The following is a 22997-nucleotide window of genomic DNA, read 5'->3' as shown; positions in this document are numbered from 1 at the left end:
TCTTTTTCACCCTCTCTATCGTGCTTCTGCAGGGGAGAGCCTGGGGAGCTTCCTCTCAGCGGAGCTGTGGAGAGAAAATGGCGCTGGTGAGTGCTGAGGAAGAAGACCCCGCCCCCTCAGCGGCGGGCTTCTCCCGCGATTTTGTGTAAAATTAATGGCGGGGGCTCATGCATATAATAGTGTCCAACTGTATATATGCTGCTTTTTGCCAGGAGGCAATCAATTGCTGCCCAGGGCGCCCCCCCCTGCGCCCTGCACCCTACAGTGACCGGAGTGTGTGGGTTAGTGTGGGCGCAATGGCGTACAGCTGCAGTGCTGTGCGCGACCTCATATGAAGACAGGAGTCTTCTGCCGCCGATTTTGACGTCTTCTTGCTTCAACCCGCCGGCTTCTGTCTTCTGGCTCTGCGAGGGGGGCGGCGGCGCGGCTCCGGGAACGGACGACAAGGTCAGATCCTGTGTTCGATCCCTCTGGAGCTAATGGTGTCCAGTAGCCTAAGAAGCGCAACCTAGCCGCAGTTAGTAGGTTTGCTTCTCTCCCCTCAGTCCCACATAGCAGAGAGTCTGTTGCCAGCAAAGCTCTCTGAAAATAAAAAAAACCTAACTAAAATACTTTCTTATTAGCAAGCTCAGGAGAGCTCACTAAAATGCACCCAGCTCTGTCCGGGCACAGATTCTAACTGAGGTCTGGAGGAGGGGCATAGAGGGAGGAGCCAGTGCACACCAGTAGTACTAAATCTTTCTTAGAGTGCCCAGTCTCCTGCGGAGCCCGTCTATTCCCCATGGTCCTTACGGAGTCCCCAGCATCCACTAGGACGTTAGAGAAATAAATAATAATAATAATAATTAAATAATAATAATGTTATAAGAAAATACAGGGAAAATGCGCTCTGCATTTGTGTATCACCACTGAAAAATAAAGCAGAAAAGGAATAAATACAATACATCTAATGGAGTCGAGTGCGTCATTACATGTATTTTTATAACAGTTACACAACTATACATTTATTTTGGAGAGCAGTTCGACTTTGGAGAAGCAGCGTTTTAAAACCAAGAAACTCAACTGCCCTCTCTATATATTAGGGACGATCGCCTCTTGTGTAATCTGCATCTGAGATCTCCCACATTTAAGGATGGGATTATGCACCGTTATTACATAAGACTGGTACAAACATGCCCACGCTTACCTGCAACAGGTGAGAAACACAGGAGACAATACTGTAGGGGTTACCACCATTAAATAGTTCTCAGGATACAAACCAGCAGCAACCCATTCAGAAATAGAAGAGACAAGCATAAGAGGAAAGATGAGTAATCTGTGGCTTGCTTACTACGCAGTTGTCTATTCTGATAGCATCACGGGCGGCCTATCGTTCAGGGAAAAGGAATGCAGATGGCTACAAATATTTACAGGTAAATGAAAACATATGGATAGGGAATTCTGGGAATAGGTCTTAAATAATTAGCAGATACATTAAAGTCAGCAGCAACCACAGACTTGAATTGCTAATTGAACAAAAATAATTGGAAATAGTTTGATGAGAAAGGGATGAACTAATTAGTAACACATTAGTACTGTATGATGAGCTAACTTGGGCCACAGGGTCAGCATGAACGGAATGATAAATGTGAGACACTCAGACTTCTGTGGATTGCTGAATGTATTAGCGCATAACAGCACAACATTAAAAAGCTCTTATGTAACAGAAATAGATGGCAGAAATGGCTGAAACTAAATGTAAAACATGTGTATGCTATCTAGCAATGCGTCCTCTGACATGCACAAATATTCATATACCAGCAAAGGACGACTTGCCGAGACTGCCAGGCTGAGCTCCGGAGCAGGGTGCCAGTGCCAGGACAATATGACACATAAGCAGCGTTTCCCTAGTGAGGTCTCCCTGCTTGCTGTGGCAAAACGGATTGTGACAGTGCAGCTGCTTAGCAACTGCTGACGTCTTTATAATGACAACGCTGCTGCTGTCTATAGCAGGACATCCTGAGCAGATATACATTATATTCAACTGGAGTCCTTCAAAGCTCCAGACACTTCTTCACATACAATGGAGTGTATATTTTAGTGTGTGTGTGTGTGTGTGTGTGTGTGTGTGTGTGTGTGTGTGTGTGTGTATGTATGTATGTGTATATGTATGTATGTATGTATGTATGTATGTATGTATGTGTGTGTGTGTGTATTATTTATTGTAGAAATGCTGCATTTTTAAAGAGGACTTCCCTACCTTCCAGCTGACATATCGTGCCTATTCGTAGCTGCTGTGGCACTAGCTATAGTCTAGATTTTGTCTGGGGATTTTTATATTTTTTAATTGGTAGGGAAATACTAGAAGTGCCAAATCCCACACTGCACCAATCACATTTCACTTCACCACCTTACTTTAATACCTTCCATCTTCCACATTTCCCATCACACCTCTAGCTCACCTCTTCATCTGGCTTCCAATGACACTGAATCATCTTCCTTTAAAAGTCTACTTCTCTTACCAATCCTAAAGGTGCCACTTCTGAACTCAGTCTCTCTCTCCAACTATTACCACATTTCTCCTCTCCTTTGCACCAAAACGACTTGAGCGGTTTGTGTATAACCATCTCTCACCTTCTTTCTTTCACTCCCATCACAACTCACGGCAAAAAGGCTTCTGCCCCCTCAACATCCCACAGAGACAGAGCTCACAAAAGAGATTGTCCACATACAGCCGAGACCTCTATCACTTTTATTACCACTGAACTCCTACACATTTCACTCCATTGGCCTTTGTGACACAGGGGAGATATACAAAGTCTTGGAGAGTGATAAAGTGGAGAAAGATAAACTAGCAACCAATCAGCACCTAACTGCCATGTTACAGGCTGTGTTTGAAAAATGACAGTACTGATAGCCTGATACTTTCTTTCTCTCTCTCCACCTCTCCAAGGCTTAGTACATCTCACCTGCAGTGTTTTCCTGGCTCACTTCATACTTAACCAACCACACTTTGTGTTTCTACATCTGGTACATCATCCCTGGTACGGTCCTCCACTTTCTGCTTTTGACACTACAAACTCTTCACTTAGGGCAGGCATGTCCAAACTGCGGCCCTCCAGCTGTTGTGAAACTACATATCCCAGCATGCCCTGATACAGTTTTGCTGTCAGAGAATGCTAATGCTGTGTCAGGCCATGCTTGGATGTGCAGTTTCTCAACAGCTGGAGGGCCGCAGTTTGGACATGCCTGACTTAGGACCTTATTCAGGTTTGTCAGCAAACCAAAAAAGCATGCTAATGGGTAAAACAAAGTAGCACTGCAGGTGGAGCAGATGTAACATGTGCAGAGAGAGTTAGATTTGGGTGTGGTGTGTTCAAACTGAAATCTAAATTGCAGTGTAAAAATAAAGCAGCCAGTATTTACCCTGCACAAAAACAATATAACCCACCCAAATCTAAAACTTCTCTGCACGTTACATCTGCCCCCCCTGCAGTGCAACATGGGTTTGCCTATTAGTGTGCTTTTTTGGTTTGCTAACAAACCTGAATAACCCCCTTAGTGAACTAATTAAACCATGCAACTTTCCAATACCAGCTCTATGATGATTACACCTAAATCTACCTCTTCCCTTCTCTACTTTCTTGAATGAACAAGTTCTGCCAATGCTCAAACTGCTTTATCCACTAGTCCTAATGGTATCCTACACATGATAAGATTTGTACCATGCGAGATTTGTACCATGTGTTTTCCCTTCGATATTGCATATACACACACTGCGATTTGAACCATGTGTAATTCGAATTATGTACGATTTGTACCATGCTAAAAAGCTAAATTTAAATACTGTAGTGGGTTGGTATTACAGGGGTGTGGGTGGCACCTTTTTACAGGGGATAAATAGCAGCGCCCACTATAAGTAAAAACATTGGTGGTCAGTGGTTTTTAATACTTACCAAAACTCAAGGCTCCGGCTGCTGCTTGTTTCCATTCCTTCCTCCTCGCAGTGTAAAAAGAGGAGGACACAGGCTTGGGTGACGCAAATCGGGATCGCAAGGCTTTTCTGTACACACAGTGCATGTTTGCCTACGATCTTATCTGGCATGCATGCACATGAGATGTGGGCTTGCAATACCGACGCAGCGGGACTGAGCATTGGCATCGCAAGCCCTGTACACACAGTGCGATAAGCACCACATTCGATGCAATTTAAACAATTTGGTTTAAATCGTGGGTGCATATCGCACTGTGTGTGGGTCCCTTTACACTTAACAAAATAGAGTAGATGTTCCCTCCTCCCACAGTCACAACTTCTCAGTTTACCAACGCTATGGCCTTGGTGTCATCCTTCACACTGCCCTGCACTTTACTTCTTACATCTCATTCTGTCATCTGTACTTTTGAAATATTTGTACAATGGTACGTGTTACACAAAATGCAAAAAAACTAATAGCCATTCTCTGACCATCTCCTGCCTCAACTTCTGAAAACTACTCATAGTATTTTCATAAACCACTTGTTTCCATCTTAATCCTTTCCAAATGCTGCAGCAAGACTCTAAGGCAGAAATGCACTAAAGTCTATGTTTAAAAATTATTATTCAGAAGTTTTTCCTTTACAATATGTTATTTCCCTATGCAAACTAACTTTGACCCTATTACATTCCTCCCAGTAACTCCACTTTCACAAAAACACTCTTCAGATCCGTACTCTGTCTCTCCATTACAGAATCCAATTCAAATGACTTCTCTAGAAAGCCCTTATCACACCTTCATACAGCTAAAGTCTCACCTCCAAACACTCTCGCGCCTTCTTTCTACACCTGATGTGCCTCATCTCTGATAATCATCTCGCACTTTAAGTCTTTGTGGTGTTGACCACTTCTAGGATTCTAAGCAACAGACTCTTAACCAACCTTCCGATGTGAAACCCCACCTCTGTCATAGCCTTTACCACACACACACACACATGTACCCCTTCAATACTGTCCCAATTGCCATACCTGCTCCTGTTGTCTTGAGTCTACCATTTCTCCATTAGGATGTAAATTCTCTCATGAGCAGAACCCTCCCTCTCCTGTGTCTTCTCATCTGATTTTATTTTGTCTAGCTTTTCATGTCCCTGCTCTATCTGTGCTGTATTCCTCACTGTCTGGTGCTGTGCAGCACTTTGGAGCCCTGCAAATCAATAACGTCGATCAGAGACAAAGACTCAGATGTGACAAGAGGAGATATCGTCCATTAGTGGTGTTCATTATACAGACAGCGTTTTCAAAGCAACCATTGAACAAAATAGAAGACAAAACCCAAAACAGTTTTCAAGAAAGAGACAGCTGCCGTAAAGGCTGCACACAAAATATGCAGACCGGCACATTCTTTATGGGTCACCAAGAACAAGCTGTCATTTAACCAATTGGTGAGATTTTACAAACACTAAAAGGAAAGTTATGGTAGACTTACCATGGTTAATTCTCTTTCTGCGAGGTACACTGGGTTCCACAGGGAATACACTGGGGTTTAGAGCGGGATCTTGGATCCAGAGGCACCATCAGGCAAAGCTTCGACTGTCCCAGGATGCATTGGGGCCTCCTCTATAACACCACCTCCAGGCACAGAGCTCAGTTTCATTAACCAGTCCAATGCAGGAGCAGGTAAAAGAGAAGGCAGACGCTAGTCACATAGAACCACAATCTCACGACAGGAGGGTACCAGCGGCTAATGCCATACAACCCAAAGAAGCTAGGTGCATCAGGGTGGGCGCCCTGTGGAACCCAGTGTACCTCTCAGAAAGCCTTAACCACGGTAAGTCTACCATAAAACTCTCCTTTTCTGCAGCAGGGTACACTGTATTCCACAGGGAATACATCGGAGATGTCTTAAAGCAGATTCTCAAGGGAGGGGACGCGCCTTAGCAGATAAGAGAACCCGGCGTCCAAAGGAAACATCCTGGGAGGCGGAAGTATCAAAGACATAGAACCTAATGAACGTGTTCACAGAGGACCACGTAGCCGCCTTGCACAAATGTTCTGGGGGCGTGCCACGACGGGCCGCCCAAGAAGGTCCTGCAGCAGGAGCTGGGAGTCCAGCCTGCGCGTAGGCTTGTGCAATCACCATTCTAAACCATCTGGCCAAGGTTTGCTTATTTGCAGGCCAGCCACGTTTGTGAAAACAAAAGCAAATCAAAAAGAGAATCTGACCTCCTGATAGAGACAGTTCTCTCCATATAGATACAAGAGCCCTAACTACATCCAAAAAAGTTCTTAGGGGGACAAATCCCCAAAAAAAACAAAGGCCGGAACTGCAATCTCTTGGTTAAAGTGAAAAGATAACACCACCGTAGGCAGATAACCTGGGCGAGTTCGTAGAACTGTCTGGTCCCAGTGGACTATGAGAAAGGGTGGACGACAGGACAAAGCGCCTAAGTCCAACACCCTCCTTGCAGAGGCAATAGCCAGCAAGAACAGGACCTTGGCAGTGAGCCATTTAAGGTCCACCGATTCAAGAGGTTCAAAAGGAGACACTTGCAGAGCATTCAGCACAACAGAAATCCAATGGAGCCACAGGAGGGACATAGGGAGGCTGAATCCAAATAACGCCCTGAATGAACATCAGGTATAGAGGCAATTTTTCTCTGAAACCAAACCAACAAAGCAGATATATGAACCTTGAGGGAGTCCAGACGAAGACCTAAGTCCAGGCCTCTTTGCAGAAAAGCCAGTATCCTGGAAGTTCTAAAACTATGGACATCGTAATTCTTCTCAGCACACCAAGTGAAGTAAGAATTCCAAACCCTATTATAAATCCGGCAGATGCCGGTTTACAGGCCTTCAACATCGTTTGAATAACCGCCTCTGAAAATCCTTTGGCTACCAGGAATGATGCTTCAAGAGCCACGCCGCCAAAGCCAGTCTAGCCAGGTCTGGGTAGAAACAAGGGCCCTGTACGAGGAGGTCTGGTCATTGAGGAAGTAAAACGGGATGCCCCATCCATAGACCCTGCAGGTCTGAAAACCAATGCTGTCTGGGCCATGCTGGAGCGACTAGAAGCAGCATTCCTCCTTCCTGTTTGAACTTCGGTAGAACCCTGGGCAGGAGGATGACACTGGAGGGAACACGTACGGCAGCCGAAAGTTCCAAGGAACTGCAGTGTGTCCACGAACACTGCTTGAGGATCCCTTGTCCTTAATCCGAAGACCAGAACCTTGTGATTGTGTCGAGACGCCATGAGGTCTATGTCCGGTAGACCTCTCCTGTCCACTAGGAGTTGAAAGACTTCTGGAAGAAGACTCCACTCTACATGTGTACGTCCTGGCGACTGAGGTAGTCCGCTTACCAGTTTAGGACACCCGGAATGAACACTGCCGATATACTTGGCAGATGGCGTTCTGCCCAACAAAGGATTTTTGACACCTCCTTCATAGCCATGCAGCTTTGAGTGCCACCTTGATGGGTTAAGTATGCCACTGTCGTGGCGTTGTCGGACTGTACTTGAACCCGTCTGTTCCATACCAGAGGCAGGGCAAGTGATAATGCATTGAACACCGCCCTCAACTCTAGAATGTTTATTGGGAGGAGTGATACTTCCATGGTCCACCGACCCTGAAAAGAGTGCTGCTCCAACAACGCACCCATCCCCTCAGACTGGCATCCGTCGTCAGGAGGACCCAGTCGGGGATCCAGAAGGGACGGCCCCTGCTCAATTGCTGGTCCTGGATCCACCAGGTCAGCGACAAACAAACCTCCGAAGTCAACAAGATCCTTTGGGATCAGATGAGGCAGGCCGTCCCACTTGGCAAGAATTAATCGTGGAATGAAATGGAGCGTACTCAACAATGTCGAACGTCGACACCATCATGCCGAGTAAATTGACACTCTGGGGTGACGGATGAAGTGTATTATCCTGTCCTGGATTTTCAGGACCTTGTCTGGAGACAGGAACAGTCTCTGACTGTGTGTGTCCAGAAGCGCCCCTAGGTGCACCATGCTCTAAGCTGGGACCAGCAAGGACTTCTTATAAATGATCAGTCATCCGTGGGCTTGTAAGCAACTCACCGTCAATTGTAGATGACTGAGGAGGACATCGTGGAAACTCGCCAGAATCAGCAGGTCATCCAAGTAGAGCAGGATTCTGACTCCCTGGCGATGGGGATGTGCTGTCATCACGGCCATAACCTTGGTGAAGATCCGAGGAGCCATGGCCAGTCCGAATAGCAAAGCCTGGAATTGGTAGTGACTGTCGCCAATAGCAAACCGCAGGAACTGCTGATGCCATATGGCATCAGATAAGCATCCTGTATATCCAGGTACTCCATGTAATCTCAGAGTTCCATCTCCAGCACAACAGACCGCAATGTTTCCATACGAAACTTAGCGACCCTCACAAATTTGTTCAGTGACTTGACGTTGAGTATAGGCCGAAACGACCCATTGGGTTTATGCACAAGAAACAGGGTCGAATAATAGCCTCTGCCACGCTGGGACTGAGGTGCCAGCACAACCACTCCTGTACTCAGGAGAACTAACCACAGTTTGTACAGCCTGCGCCTTCAACGGATCCGAAGGGAGTACCATAGTGCAGAACTGGTGAGAGGGACATCTCTTGAAAGAGACAGCATACCCATGAGACACAACTTCTAGTACCCAAGTGTCTGAAGTGGTCTTTAACCAGACCTGTAGAAGTTGGCCTCCCACCCTGTGATCCCCCATGGGGGGCCCGCCCCATCATGCAGCATGCTGGTCTTGTTTTGAAGCAGGCTGACTGGCTGCCCAGGACTGTTTAGTCTTCGGCTTGGTGGTCTTGGGAGCACGAGACTGTCTGGGGTAAGACTGACCCTTGGCTTTGCCTTGAGGTCGAAAGGAACGAAAAGTGGTAGTCTTCGCCTTCTGAGCAGAAAGATTAGGAGGAAGAAAAGCAGTCTTAGCAGCTGCTAATTCATTCAAGTCCTCTCCAAATAAAATGTCCCCAGTAAAGGGGAGTACCTCCAAGGTCTTCTTGGAGTCCAGATCCACTTTCCACGACCTTAACCACAGTATGCGGCGAGCCAAGAAAGACATGCATGATGCTTTGGCTGCCAGTACCCCCGCCTTAGAGGACGCCTCCTGAATGTAATAGGCGGCGGTGCATATGTGAGACCGGTATTGTCTAGCCTTGTCAGAAATATCCTCGGGCAGCTCATCCTCTAACGCCTGAACCCACGCCTTAGTACCCTTTGCGACCCATGATGCAGCTATGGTGGGCCTATGAATGGCCCCTGCGAGGGCATATATAGACTTCAGGCATTCCTCCACATGCTTATCTGTCGGTTCCTTCAGGGAGGTGACAGTGGTGACAGGCAGAGTAGACAACACCATGAGACAGGTGACGTGAGAATCCACCGGCGGTGGGTTTTCCCATTTACCACATAACTCTTCAGGGAGAGGATAGCGAGCCAAAGCCTGTTTGGGGACTGGGAATTTCTTACCTAGGGCAGACCAGGGTTCCCTCCTGATGTCCACAAGATGATCAGAATTGGGTAATACAGTTTTAACCACCTTCTGTTGTTTAAACATATCAGTTTTCTTGGCCACTGTAGTGGAATCCTCATCCTCAGTGATTTGAAGGATCTGCTTAATAGCATCCACCAGGGCAGGGCCATCAACATGTAAAGTAGAATCCTCATCAGTAACACATTATTCAGAGTCTGACAGGACCATATGATCCCCCTCCTCGTCAGATAACACATCAGAAAGGTTAGTGTATTGTGAGGAGGAAGCAGCCCACTTAGCGGACCCAGAGACATGGGAGTCACCTGGAGTAGATTATTGTGTCTAACCAAAGACTGATTTAACTGTTGCAGCTGGGTAGATAAAGTTTCCGCCCAGGGCGGATATACAATAGCCACAACATGTGTGTGGTGGTAGTTACACCGGAGGTCCCATAGGGGGGGCTAAACGGTCCACCAGAGTCCCCAGGAGGGTGGTGAACATAGCCCAGGGTGGTTCCATTGTAGTCACAGGAGCTGCAGGCGGACTGGGAGGGTGTATGACATTTAGAACACAGACCATCACACAATACTTCCCCCTCAGGTAAACCTCTGGAGCATACCTTACAGGAGCTTCCGGAGTTTTACTGTCCTTATTGCTAGACATTGTAATAAAGCAACAATTAGGCTGTTAGCATGATGAAGCCAGTCAGAGTACACAACTTGCGGACAAAGTACAGAACCAGCGTCAGAATCGACACACTTGTGAACTTAATCCCTGTGTACATGACTAACACAGTAAAATATCCACATAGCGATAAGTACCGAGTACACTATCAGAGGACCATGACGCACCTAGTCCCTGTATAGAATATAGTGATAGCTACCTTAGATGGGATACACGAGAGTGAACCCATACAGCAGATACAGGCACACACAGTCACAGGCAATGCAAAGATTAACAATATATTCTGTAATAGGTACACTCTTTCTTAACCAACGCTGCCTGTAATAAAACATGTAGAATACTGAAGTGTCTGTAAAGTCTCAGTACTGTGGACAGGCGGCTCTTCAGGGGAGACCTTGCCCTGCAATCGCAGAGACCAGTAGCAGCTATGCTCAGAAGATGGCACCCAGCGTCTCCGTCAGGAACTGAGGGAGAGTGTGAGGCAGCTCCAGGGCGGGACATCTGCAAGGAAATGGCACACTTGGCCGGGGGAGGGGCTACAGGTCAAGCTCCGACTCCCCTATGCTGGGCCTCACCGCCGGTACTATGGAGCCTTACCAATAGGGGCGTTAGTACACCCAACCTGTACTCCTATGACCTGGCGGATATAGTGGGATCCCTGCTCGGTAACTGTGTCCACGCCAGCATCGCAGTCCATCTCCCTAGACTGCGACAGGAGTATGTGACGCCGCTTCGGAGTTGACGGAGATGCAGTACTGAATGTCACCCTGACATAACAGTGCTGCGTCGCTTGAAGTCTTCTAAAGCTTTTTCAGGGCTGCCCAGTGCAGCCCACTTGTTAGGTGACCTGCTGCCTGCAGGCACCATTCAAAACTGAGCTCTCAGTGCCTGGAGGCGGCGTTATAGAGGAGGACCCAATGCAGGTGCCTCTGGATCCAAGATCCCGCTCTACAACCAGATGTATTCCCTGTGGAACACAGTGTACCCCGCTGAAGAAAATAGCATTTGAAAAGGTAGTGTGGTCGTATCTCTAGTTCTCCAGGCCAGATTTATATTCAGGGCATTGTTCCTTAAAGCCAGCAGCACCCCTAAGATGAATTTGGAACTAAAAGATTTAGCATCAGATTCCCAGGGCAAAAAATTAGATTGCTGGTGGTCCAAACTCACTTCAGCCTGTTAAAATTCTTGATACTCCCAGAGACAAAGTGTCTTGTAGGTTTATCAGCAATAGCCAAGGGTTACTACAATAGCTTCTGGTGCTAATGCCAGACTCCCGGCCCTGCTACACACAATACTCCTTTCAGGGTACCTTAGAGCCCATTCGGAGAAGATGGGAGACTTCGAACCCTGTTGCACTCTGATGAGTATCCTTACATTTTATATATTGTAATACATTTACCAAGGGCCGGTGTAAGGTATCTCTGCACCCTAGGCAAAGGTTCAGCCTAACTCCCCCTAATCTGCAACGCCCCCCATCTCCCGAAGGTATCATTATACATAGACAGAGAAAAAAAGATGACACTCAAGGACTTTTAAAATGAAAAGATATATTGTTTGTAATATGTATAAATGTTAGGTGGCATGTTTGGAATCAAATAGGACACGGAGGACAGTTTCTCTAATGTGCTCGTTAATCGTTGGCGGACCCACGCTCGTTAATCGTTGGTGGCCCGTCGCTTATGCATGCAGGCCAATATGGACAAGATTGTCCATATTAGCATGCAGTGCTATGGAGCCTGGTGACAAGGGGGCAGTCGGGCAGCTCGGCGGCGGATCGGTAAGTGTGTAGGGCCCATTACAGTCGGAAGCAGCATTACAGTGATGCTGCTGGGTACAGATCATACTTACCTACTTTCAGTTTCTCCTCTCCAGGAGAAGCCCGGAGAGGAGACAATGCAGGAAACTACGGGGAGCGGGGCCGGGCTGTGACATCATCAAGCCCTGTCCCCAGATCGGAAAAATGCTGCGATTCGTGGGAAGGGGGCAGGGCTAAAATGACACGATTCACGTAATTTGAACCCTTCCCCCCCCCACGGAACCACGAATACGGAAGAGTATGTCTCCCTCCTGCCTGCATCACTAGGGTGCGAGCAGGATGCAGGAGATCTGCCTACTCTTCTAGGGGTGCGGGGGGCTACGCTTAAAAAAAACGGGAGCCTCCCGCAGTTTCCGGGAGAGTAGGCAAGTATGGTACAGACATGTAGTCAAGTGCTGCTTGCTGCTGGAGAGCAGAGATCCAGGGCCCTGGAGGACGTGAATCAGGGCTATGAGGAGGGGCGCACCTCAGGAGCCATAGTTACATCTGCCTCCTATGTGCCTCCACATGACTTGATGATACACGTCTTGGAACGGAGGAAGTGCTGAGACACTATGCAGCACAGCCTGATAGCAGCAGCTGTACCTGATTAGACCTGCAGCCGCTGCCAGTGCAGTGTAAAAGGAGGATGTCTCGCACAGAGACATCCTTCACTTTATTGCTTGATGAATTCAGTGGCGCCCTCCAAGTGCCGGCGCCCCTAGGCAGCCGCCTAAAGCTGCCTAATGGAAGAGCCGGCCCTGCATTTACCTACTTCACACACTCACAGTAATATCTTAACAAATAGCAATCTCACTGGTGTGACCTGAACAGAGGGCTGGCAGCAGCTGCATTCCGCAGACTGGGCAGTTTACAGTAGCATGCAAGGTTGGGTGACTAGCATGCTAAAATGCCTGACGGAGATTTAATTGGGCGATTTTCTATCAATTAAAAAGGACAAATTCTTTATGAAATGTAAACAAGATTCTTTAGTGATGATATCACCACAACACTTTCTGTCAAAAGCAAGTTTCATATCTTTCCCTGGAGACTGAAGTAAATTAGTATGGGGCAAGACACATTTGTGGACTCCAGTTAGTGAGCTTGATACAGAGATATCGCCTAAGTAAAATAATGCTGTTCGTTCTTGTCCACAACTTGCACTATGTGGGCCTGGTGGCGAGCTGTATGCACTGCCAATGTCTGACACAGCTACTGCATATAAATCCAGACTGTGTCCGTACAAAGGGCCAGCTGCCTTCAGGCACATACAGGGAGAAGTCTAATGAAAATGTAGTGGGCGGTGACAGGAAAGTGTCTTTGCACATGCACAGAGATGGTCTTATGGGGGTGTAGTGGGCATGTCAGTGAAAGTGGTGGCATACACACTCACATAGGAGGCCAAACAGATACTGAGAAACTGTACTTGACATAGGGATGATGCACGTTTCAATGGAGCGACCGATGGCGGCGTTGAAGAACGCAAACTTATTCTGCGCATAAGGACGCTGATCATGGGCATCTCAGTCCTTACATATTCAGGCGCACAGGTGTACATCAGGGAAGGACTTTGTGTTGGCATTTACATCAAGTCGCAGACTGGCACAGCTCCGAGTGGCCACCTCTGAATCAAGCCCTGTGGGTCATTTTACTGCAAGGGTCATAGGTGGATTATGGAAAAAGTAATGTTCTCAATGTACAAGAACATGACTCAAGGATGTGCAACAGGCTCCAAAAAATAGAAAAAAAGCCAATATCATAATATGTAAAACACACCACATATCTCTATTTTCTCACAGTTGTTCAAAGAAACGTAAACTAAACTAAAGCCCATAAAGTGAAGGCCACCACGCTGTGGGTAAAACCAGTGTTCAGCCTATTAGTTCTATTTTAACTAGCGTCACTGAGGATGTAAGAGGCACAAAACAGCAGCTTGCTGCGTGTAAGCTCAATCAACAGTGTAATGCCCACAATAAGTGACAGAACAATGGCAAATGGTGGAACTGCACATTATTTTATTTCTCTTCTGCCATTAATAGAAGTGCTGAGGATCTGGGACTGTGGCAATGTAAAGATCCAGGAAACAAGAAATTTGAATTGGAAATATTTCTCCCAGTCACTGCACAATTACCAACGGTGGGAAGGAGGTGTACGATACACTTGAGTTCTATGCTGCACATCATTCATAATAGGACCAAGGCACAATCCTTTATTCCTCTTTAACCACTTAACTGGTATGGTCAGATCACATGCGACCGCGCCGCCCCACTGTACCCCCCAGTTTATGACGTGGAGATCTGTTCTGCAGATGTGCATGATATAATATTGAAAAAAAAATAGTTTTAAAACTATATTAAAATAAAAGATTATGAATGGTTTTGAAGAGGAAAATAAATCAGTTAAGTGGTTAAACAAGCAAACCACAAACCAAATATTTGCTTGTTAGAAGTTGTGGCAAAGCACAAGGCAGAATCAAATGTCACAGACTTATGGTGTGTACACACGGTTAGAGACCCCTGCATCCTCGTCACCAGGCACTGGCACACTAAAGTCGGCTGTAACTGACCGCTTGTCAGTGTGCTGTAACAATACATCACAGCATAGAATGTGACACACACACACACACACACACACACACACACACACCCCACTCTTAACCCCCTTTGAAGGAATACATACCAATAATACTCTTGTGCCGTAAGCCAAACATGGGGAATACAAAAACATACCAAGCAGATATACAATAAAATATACAAAACTTGATAAATCATTCTACAAAAGCGGGAAAATCTGCGAATTCTTAAGAGACAACATTGATAAATTGGCACCTCAGGCCGTCCATCACTGATGAGGCTCCTTGAATACTTTGTGACAGAACCTCAGGTTTCACATAACTGCAGAACTAAACTGCAGCAACATGGTCAGGATTAATGGGTTAAAACAAAGTAGTCGGAAAAAGCAGTATAAACCTCTTATGGAAAGCATTAGGGCAATTCACTACCTCAGGTGTAGAATATACTATTGTTCCTAAAAAAAAACAAAAAAAGAACCACAATACAATAATACCATTGGAATCTTTTCAAGCGCAATTACTAAAACTTCAAAAAAAATCCATTCATATTTTACACATTTTAGAAAAACTGGGCACGTCTATCACGAGTTGGTAAACTTTACTTTGCCTTACATATAAATATTTCAGATGGCCAAACACTGATACCACAAAGCACTAATTTATGCACATGGCAAATATGATACATAATGGAGCCTGAACAAATCCTTTATTGGCCAATTCCCTGTTATAACTGGAGGATCTTCTTCTTGTGGGATCCGCGTCTCCTAAAGGTCTTCTGACAGTAACCTGTGTACACCCAAGGTTGAGACTCTTAGAACTCATCAGCGGGTCTTCTCGCCTATAACAGCTGCTTTTACCATAAGGTGGAACGTGCCTACCGGGATGCTGCCAGGTCTTACGCCGCTGGCAGTAGTAAGGGCTCAACCCTGAGTGACCAAGATCAATGCTGGGGGATAGGAGTATCGGACAAACACTACTGAACTAGCAGAGGAGAACAGGGTAGGAGAAGGCAATCAATGGAGATGAGACTGGAATGGAAGTACGAGTAAAGGGGGGAGTTACCAGACAGAGGGGAGAAAGGGGCTGAAGAAATAACAAAAGAATCCCTAACAGGGAAGCTGCTTCCAGACAGGGAGTAGCAATAATGTCTACTAAACACTAGTGCTCAAGTGTACCAAGGAAATAAAAAACTAGAGGAAATGTAAGATACAAAGTATTGCTCAGCAGACTACGGTGCTGAATAACAGCTGGACACAGGAACACCGTCTAGAGATGCGAACTGACAACAGTAGAAGAAATCCAGAGACAGAGATACCAAGCGACAAGGTCTCCCGCTGCAACCAGATGCTATGACTACCAAAGAGTGACCGGCATGCTGAGAATATAAAAGGAACCATAACCAATGGAAACCCTCTCATGCAGCCAGCCTCCTAAATTAAACATCCAGTGCAGCTGAACACTGCACGTACACATCTCCTGCTAAGTAATAAAATGCGTGCAGCCGGCTGCACGCAACGGCCGGGACGCTGTGGAGAGAGCCGACAACTCGGGACAGAAATGAGTAGTCAACTCATAACATTCCCGGACTTTCGGAAACAGATGTATAGATCACAGCCAAATGAATAACAGTCTGCTGCCATCCGCAGTTTCCAAAAAAGGAGATTTCGTGGCCTCATTGTAGGAACTGTGACAGTCAGCTTGTCCAACCCCATGGTTCATGCAGCCAGCAGATGGTATCACAGGTGATCTGATGCTGCATCCTAGGACCCAGCATCGGATCACTAATGCAAGCAGGAGGCATCTGCTTATATCAGACACCTCCTGCTGCATTACCATACTAGTGCATCGCTGCCATGCCTCCTCCAACTACATCTGAAGCAGGCTCACTGTGCAATCTTTATAACGACTGCACGATATATAGTTCAGATGACTGTATCCAATTAATCGTTGCTCCTGTAAACTAAGTGCGACTATACATTAGGGTGTAGTATGGTACGCCGGCGGCCGGGGCTCCCGGCGACCAGCATACCGGCGCCGGGAGCCCGACCGCCGGCATACAGACAGTGTGGCGAGCGCAAATGAGCCCCTTGCGGGCATGCCACGCTATTTTATTCTCCCTCCAGGGGGGTCGTGGACCCCCACGAGGGAGAAAAAGTGTCGGTATGCCGGCGCCAGTATACTGTGCGCCGGGATCCCGACAGTCGGCATACTGAAGACCACCCTACATACACACTACACAATGTGTACCACATCTTACATCAGATCGTCCCATCAGATGTGCAGCACATCAGATGGGACGATACAATGAATGACGGGTGTAAACGACACATTGGGTGTATACACTATAAGATGGTTGTTTCGGTCTGCATAATGTGGTTATTGAATGATAGATCTTCTAGTGTACCCAGCTTAAGGTAAGAAAATACCCATTACTTTACGCAATACTCCTAGAAGGAAAATATACTTTTTTTTTGTAGGTATGGGTTTTTTTTTAGTCATTTTTTCTAAAAATGCTCCACAAAATGAGCACAAAGACAAGCTATCCTAGTTTTGATTAGAAAAGGTACAAATGTAAAAGTAACCACTACATTGGGGTGTGGTGCATCACTGTCCCCCTTTGCTTCAGTCATCCATAAATGAACATTAGTGGATAACGCCACTAACTGGGCTGCTCAACCTCTCCAGATGCCATGGTGCAGGATGAGCACTCCTGGATGACTTCCTTCATGGAGATTACAAAGCAGGAAACCAGTGACAGCAGCTGTCCATCAGCGAGTATAACAGCAAAGTCAGGTCATCAATATACTGTACACACTAGCTGGAGTACCCGGCGTTGCCCGGGATTTTAAGAATGTCTGTTTACAAAAATAAATGTAAATATTAAACACACAGTATAAATAACATTGTAGATAGCTGAATACAGTGCTTAGCTATGGGATTAGGATGGTAAATTACAATGATAGTTGTTCGCTAATTTACGTTGATTGGAGATCAAGCATATAGGCATATCTTGCTTCCCTGACTCACTTTGTGTAGTGGCCGGACCCATTTTTGGTCCCCCAAGGGACCCTGCTCTTCCCACTATACAACTCTCAGTCTGTGGTTTCGTGCTGCCTCTATTCCTCTCTTCACATCATGTCAGTGCCCTGTGAAATAATCTATTTTTTCACAGTTTATTATATAGCGCAGCACATTATGTATCTCCTGATATACTCTGTGCTGCTGGGGGACCATGCTACTTCCACTATATAATGCTCAGTGTGTGGGTTTGTGCTACCTGCATTCCCCTCCTCACATCATGTCACTGCCCCTGTCACATGCAGCCCTGTCCTGCCTGACATATCATGCATGTCCTGATATAGTCTGTGCTGCTGGACCACCGCTAGCGGTGCTAGTGGTGTGTTACCCCCAGAGTGTAAGTCATTTGTGTAGCAAGTTTGGTGTAAATTACTCCAGGCATTAAAGAGTTATGCTGTCTGCTGCAAAACTCTGTGCTGCTGCCTCACCCCGAGGGGTGCTAGGGGTGTCTTACCGCCAGAGTGTTTGTTCCCAGCCTGTAAGTCATATGTGTACCAAGTTTGTTGTAAATCGGTCCAGGCATTTGGGAGTTATGCTGTCTTCTGAAATACTCTGTGCTGCTGTCCCTCCCCTAGGGGAGCTAGGTGTGTTACACTCTGGGAACAAACACTGTGGGGGCAAGTCATTTGTGTAGCAAGTTTGGTGTAAATTGCTCCAGCCCTTCCACAGTTATGCTGTCTGCTGACATCCTTTGTGCTGCTGCCCCACCTCTATGGGTGCTAGGGGTGTCTGACCCCCACAGTGTTTGTTCCCAGAGTGTAAGTCATATGTGTACCAAGTTTGTTGGAAATTGCTGCAGGCATTCCAAAGTTATGCTGTCTGCTGAAATACTCAGTGCTGCTGCCTCACCCCTAGGAGTGCTAGCGGTGACTTCCCCCCACAGTGTTTGTTCCCAGATTGTAAGGCATGTGTGTACCAAATTCTGAGTACATTGCTCCAGCAATTCCAGAGTTATGCTGTCTCCTGATATACTCTGTGCTGCTGTCTCCCCCCCAAAGGTGCTAGGGATTTCTAATTTTTTTTAGTTGCCTCCGCCGTGTTTGAATACACTTGTATGTCAAATTTCACGATCTTCGCTTGTAAACTGTGGATTTGTATAGAAATACAGACAGAAGGACACATTTTCACTTTTATATAGTAGATAGGGGCTGAAGCCAAGTTAGTAGAAGAAATGAACACAAACAAATAATTCAAACATAAAAAATAAGATTTTACTTACCGGTTAATCTATTTTTCGTAGTCCGTAGAGGATGCTGGGACTCCGTAAGAACCATGGGGAATAGACGGGCTCCGCAGGAGATAGGGCACTTTAAGAAAGCTTTGGATTCCGGGTGTGCACTGGCTCCTCCCTCTAGGAAACTGTGCCCAGAGGAGATGGACAGTACGAGGAAGGATTTTTTGTAAATCTAAGGGCGAGATTCATACCAGCCACACCGTATAACTTGTGATAAACTTACCCAGTTAACAGTATGAACAACAATATAGCCACGGTATAACCGAAAACTATAACATAACCCTTATGTAAGCAATAACTATATACAAGTCTTGCAAAAGAAGTCCGCCCTTGGGACGGGCGCACAGCATCCTCTACGGACTACGAGAAATAGATTTACCGGTAAGTAAAATCTTATTTTCTCTAATGTCCTTGAGGATGCTGGGACTCCGTAAGGACCATGGGGATTATACCAAAGCTCCCAAACGGGCGGGAGAGTGCGGATGACTCTGCAGCACCGATTGAGCAAACAGGAGGTCCTCCTCAGCCAGGGTATCAAACTTATAGAACTTTGCAAAGGTGTTTGTCCCCGACCAAGTAGCTGCTCGGCACAACTGTAATGCCGAGACCCCTCGGGCAGCCGCCCAAGAAGAGCCCACTTTCCTAGTGGAGTGGGCCTTAACCGATTTCGGTAACGGCAATCCTGCCGTCGAATGCGCCTGCTGAATCGTGTTACAGATCCAGCGAGCAATAGTCTGCTTTGAAGCAGGGGCGCCAACCTTGTTAGCCGCATACAGAACAAACAAAGCTTCAGTCTTTCTGATCCGAGCCGTTCTGGTCACATAAATCTTCAAAGCCCTGACTACATCCAGGAACTCAGAATCCTCCAAGTCCCATGTAGCCACAGGCACGGCAATAGGTTGGTTCACATGAAAAGATGAGACCACTTTTGGCAGAAAGTGAGGACGAGTCCTCAACTCTGCCCTATCCACGTGAAAAACCAGGTATGGGCTTTTATGCGATAAAGCCGCCAATTCTGAAACACGTCTCGCCGAAGCCAACGCCAACAACATGACCACTTTCCATGTGAGGTATTTCAACTCCACAGTTTTAAGTGGTTCAAACCAAGGTGACTTGAGGAAACGTAACACCACGTTAAGATCCCAAGGCGCCACCAGAGGCACAAAGGGAGGCTGAATATGCAGCAACCCCTTCACAAAAGTCTGTACCTCAGGAAGAGAGGCTAATTCTCTTTGAAAGAAAATGGATAAGGCCGAAATCTGGACCTTTATGGACCCTAATTTTAGGCCCAAGGTCACTCCTGTTTGAAGGAAGTGAAGTAGACGGCCCAAATGGAACTCCTCCATAGGAGCAGCTCTGGCCTCACACCAAGAAACATATTTCCGCCATATACGGTGATAATGTTTTAACGCCACGTCTTTCCTAGCCTTGATCAGGTTTGGAATGACTGTCTCCGGAATTCCTTTTTCCGCTAGGATTCTGCGTTCAACCGCCATGCCGTCAAACGCAGCCGCAGTAAGTCTTGGAACAGACAGGGCCCCTGCTGCAGCAGGTCCTGCCTCAGAGAAAGAGGCCACGGATCTTCTGTGAGCAACTCTTGTAGTTCCGGATACCAAGTCCTCCGTGGCCAATCTGGAACAATGAGGATTGTTCTGACCTTGCTTCTTCTTATAATTCTCAACACGTTGGGTATGAGAGGAAGAGGAGGAAACACATAGACCGATCTGAACACCCAAGGTGTCACCAGAGCGTCTACCGCTACCGCCTGAGGGTCCCTTGACCTGGCGCAATACCGCTTTAGCTTTCTGTTGAGATGGGACGCCATCATGTCTATTTGAGGCAGGCCCCACCGATTCGCGATCTGTGCAAAGACTTCTTGATGAAGTCCCCACTCCCACGGATGCAGGTCGTGCCTGCTGAGGAAATCCGCCTCCCAGTTGTCCACCCCCGGGATGAACACCGCGGACAGCGCGCTTACATGGCTTTCCGCCCAGCGTAGAATCCTGGTCGCTTCAGCCATGGCCACTCTGCTCCTTGTTCCGCCTTGGCGGTTTATATGAGCCACTGCCATGACATTGTCTGACTGAATCAGAACCGGTCTTCCCTGAAGTAAGTTCTCCGCTTGGCGCAGGGCGTTGTATATGGCCCTCAACTCCAGGATGTTGATGTGGAGACAAGTCTCCAGGCTTGACCAGAGACCTTGGAAATTTCCTCCCAGTACCACTGCTCCACAGCCTCGGAGGCTTGCGTCCGTGGTTACCAGGACCCAGTCATGAATGCCGAACCTGCGACCCTCTAGAAGGTGAGCACTGTTCAGCCACCACAGGAGAGATACCCTGGTCCTGGGAGACAGGGTGATCCTTTGATGCATTTGTAATTGGGAACCGGATCACTTGTCCAAGAGGTCCCATTGAAAAGTCCTCGCATGGAATCTGCCAAAAGGGATGGCCTCGTATGAAGCCACCATCTTCCCCAGGACCCGCGTGCACTGATGCACTGAAACCTTCTTTGGTTTCAGTAGGTCCCTGACCATGGTCATGAGTTCCTGAACCTTTTCGATCGGAAGAAAACCCTTTTTCTGGTCTGTGTCTAGGATCAGGCCCAGAAAGGTCAGACGCGTTGTAGGAACTAGCTGGGACTTCGGTATATTGAGAATCCAGCCGTGTAGCTGCAACGTCTTCATGGACAGAGACACGCTGTCCAGCAACTTCTCCCGAGATCTCGCCTTTATTAGGAGATCGTCCAAGTATGGGATAATCGTGACCCCCTGCCTGCGCAGTAGCACCATCATTTCCGCCATTACCTTGGTGAAAATCCTCGGGGCCGTGGAAAGCCCAAACGGCAACGTCTGAAATTGGTAGTGACAGTCCTGCACTGCAAACCTCAGGAATGCCTGATGAGGGGGGAATATTGGAACATGAAGGTATGCACCCTTTATGTCCAGGGACACCATCCAATCTCCCCCCCCCCTCCAGGCTGGCGATGACCGCCCGGAGTGATTCCATTTTGAACTTGAACCTTTTCAAGTACAAGTTCAGAGATTTCAGGTTTAAAATGGGCCTGACCGAACCGTCCGGTTTCGGGACCACAAACAGGGTTGAACAACATCCATCTCCCTGCTGGAGATGAGGAACTGTGACAATCACCTGCTGAACATACAATTTTTGGATTGCTGTCAACACTGACTCCCTCTCTGACGGGGAAGTCGGTAGAGCCGATTTGAAAAACCGGCGAGGAGGCAAGTCTTCGAATTCCAGCCTGTATCCCTGAGCAACAATCTCTATTGCCCAGGGATCCACCTGCGATTGAACCCAGACGTGGCTGAAAAACCGAAGACGAGCCCCCACCAGACCTGCCTCCCCCCCGGGAAGCCCCAGCGTCATGCGGTGGATTTTGCAGACGCAGGGGAGGACTTCTGCTCTTGGGAACTAGCTGTGTGCAGCTTCTTTCCCCTGCCTTTTCCTCTGGTAACAAAAGACGATCCCTGCACCTTCTTGTTTTTATTGGAACGAAAGGACTGCATTTGATAATGAGGTGCCTTCTTAGTATGCTGCGGGGGGACATAAGGCAAGAAATTCGACTTACCAACCGTAGCCGTAGAGACTAGGTCCGAGAGGCCGTCTCCAAACAACTCCTCCCCCTTGTACGGCAAGGACTCCATGTGCCGCTTAGAATCGGCATCGCCCGTCCACTGTCGGGTCCACAGGAGTCGCCTAGCAGAAATAGACATAGCATTTATTCTGGAGCTTAATAAACAAATGTCTCTCTGAGCATCTCTCATATACAAGGCAGCATCTCTGATATGCTCTATGGTCATTTGAATGGCATCCCTATCTAAGGTGTCAATCTCCGCAGATAAGGAATCTGCCCATGCCACAACTGCACTACAAACCCAGGCCGACGCCATAGCCGGTCTAGCAATAGTACCGGAGTGAGTGTAAATGTGCTTCAAGGTAATTTCCTGTCTGCGATCAGCCGATTCCTTGAGGGAAGCCGTATCCTGAGAAGGCAGTGCCACCTTTTTGGACAAGCGTATCAGCGCCTTGTCCACTTTTGGTGAAGATTCCCAGCGTATCCTCTCAGTTTGTGGAAAAGGATACGCCATAAGAATCCTTTTGGGAACTTGTGGTCTCCTATCTGGAGATTCCCAAGCCTTTTCGCACAATTCACTTAACTCAAATGATGATAGAAA

General features: G+C 47.2%; 1 protein-coding gene across 6 annotated transcripts in view; it reads right to left on the bottom strand.

Annotated features, from left to right (window-relative positions):
• Positions 1-22997, bottom strand: part of PIK3CB (phosphatidylinositol-4,5-bisphosphate 3-kinase catalytic subunit beta) — a 403067-nt gene that overhangs the window by 154010 nt on the left and 226060 nt on the right. The window contains exon 1 of one of the 6 annotated variants that reach the window (XM_063915646.1): positions 1798-1814. The exons of the other annotated variants lie outside the window; for them this stretch is intronic. The gene's annotated coding sequence lies outside the window, so the exon portion shown is untranslated. Of the gene's footprint in view, positions 1-1797; positions 1815-22997 lie in introns of those variants that run through there. 6 annotated transcript variants of the gene reach the window in all.

The sequence above is a fragment of the Pseudophryne corroboree genome, chromosome 4, assembly GCF_028390025.1.
Source record: "Pseudophryne corroboree isolate aPseCor3 chromosome 4, aPseCor3.hap2, whole genome shotgun sequence".
Taxonomy (NCBI): domain Eukaryota; kingdom Metazoa; phylum Chordata; class Amphibia; order Anura; family Myobatrachidae; genus Pseudophryne; species Pseudophryne corroboree.
The sequence above is the reverse complement of the archived record's forward strand: the minus strand, read 5'-3'. Positions and strand labels throughout refer to the sequence as shown.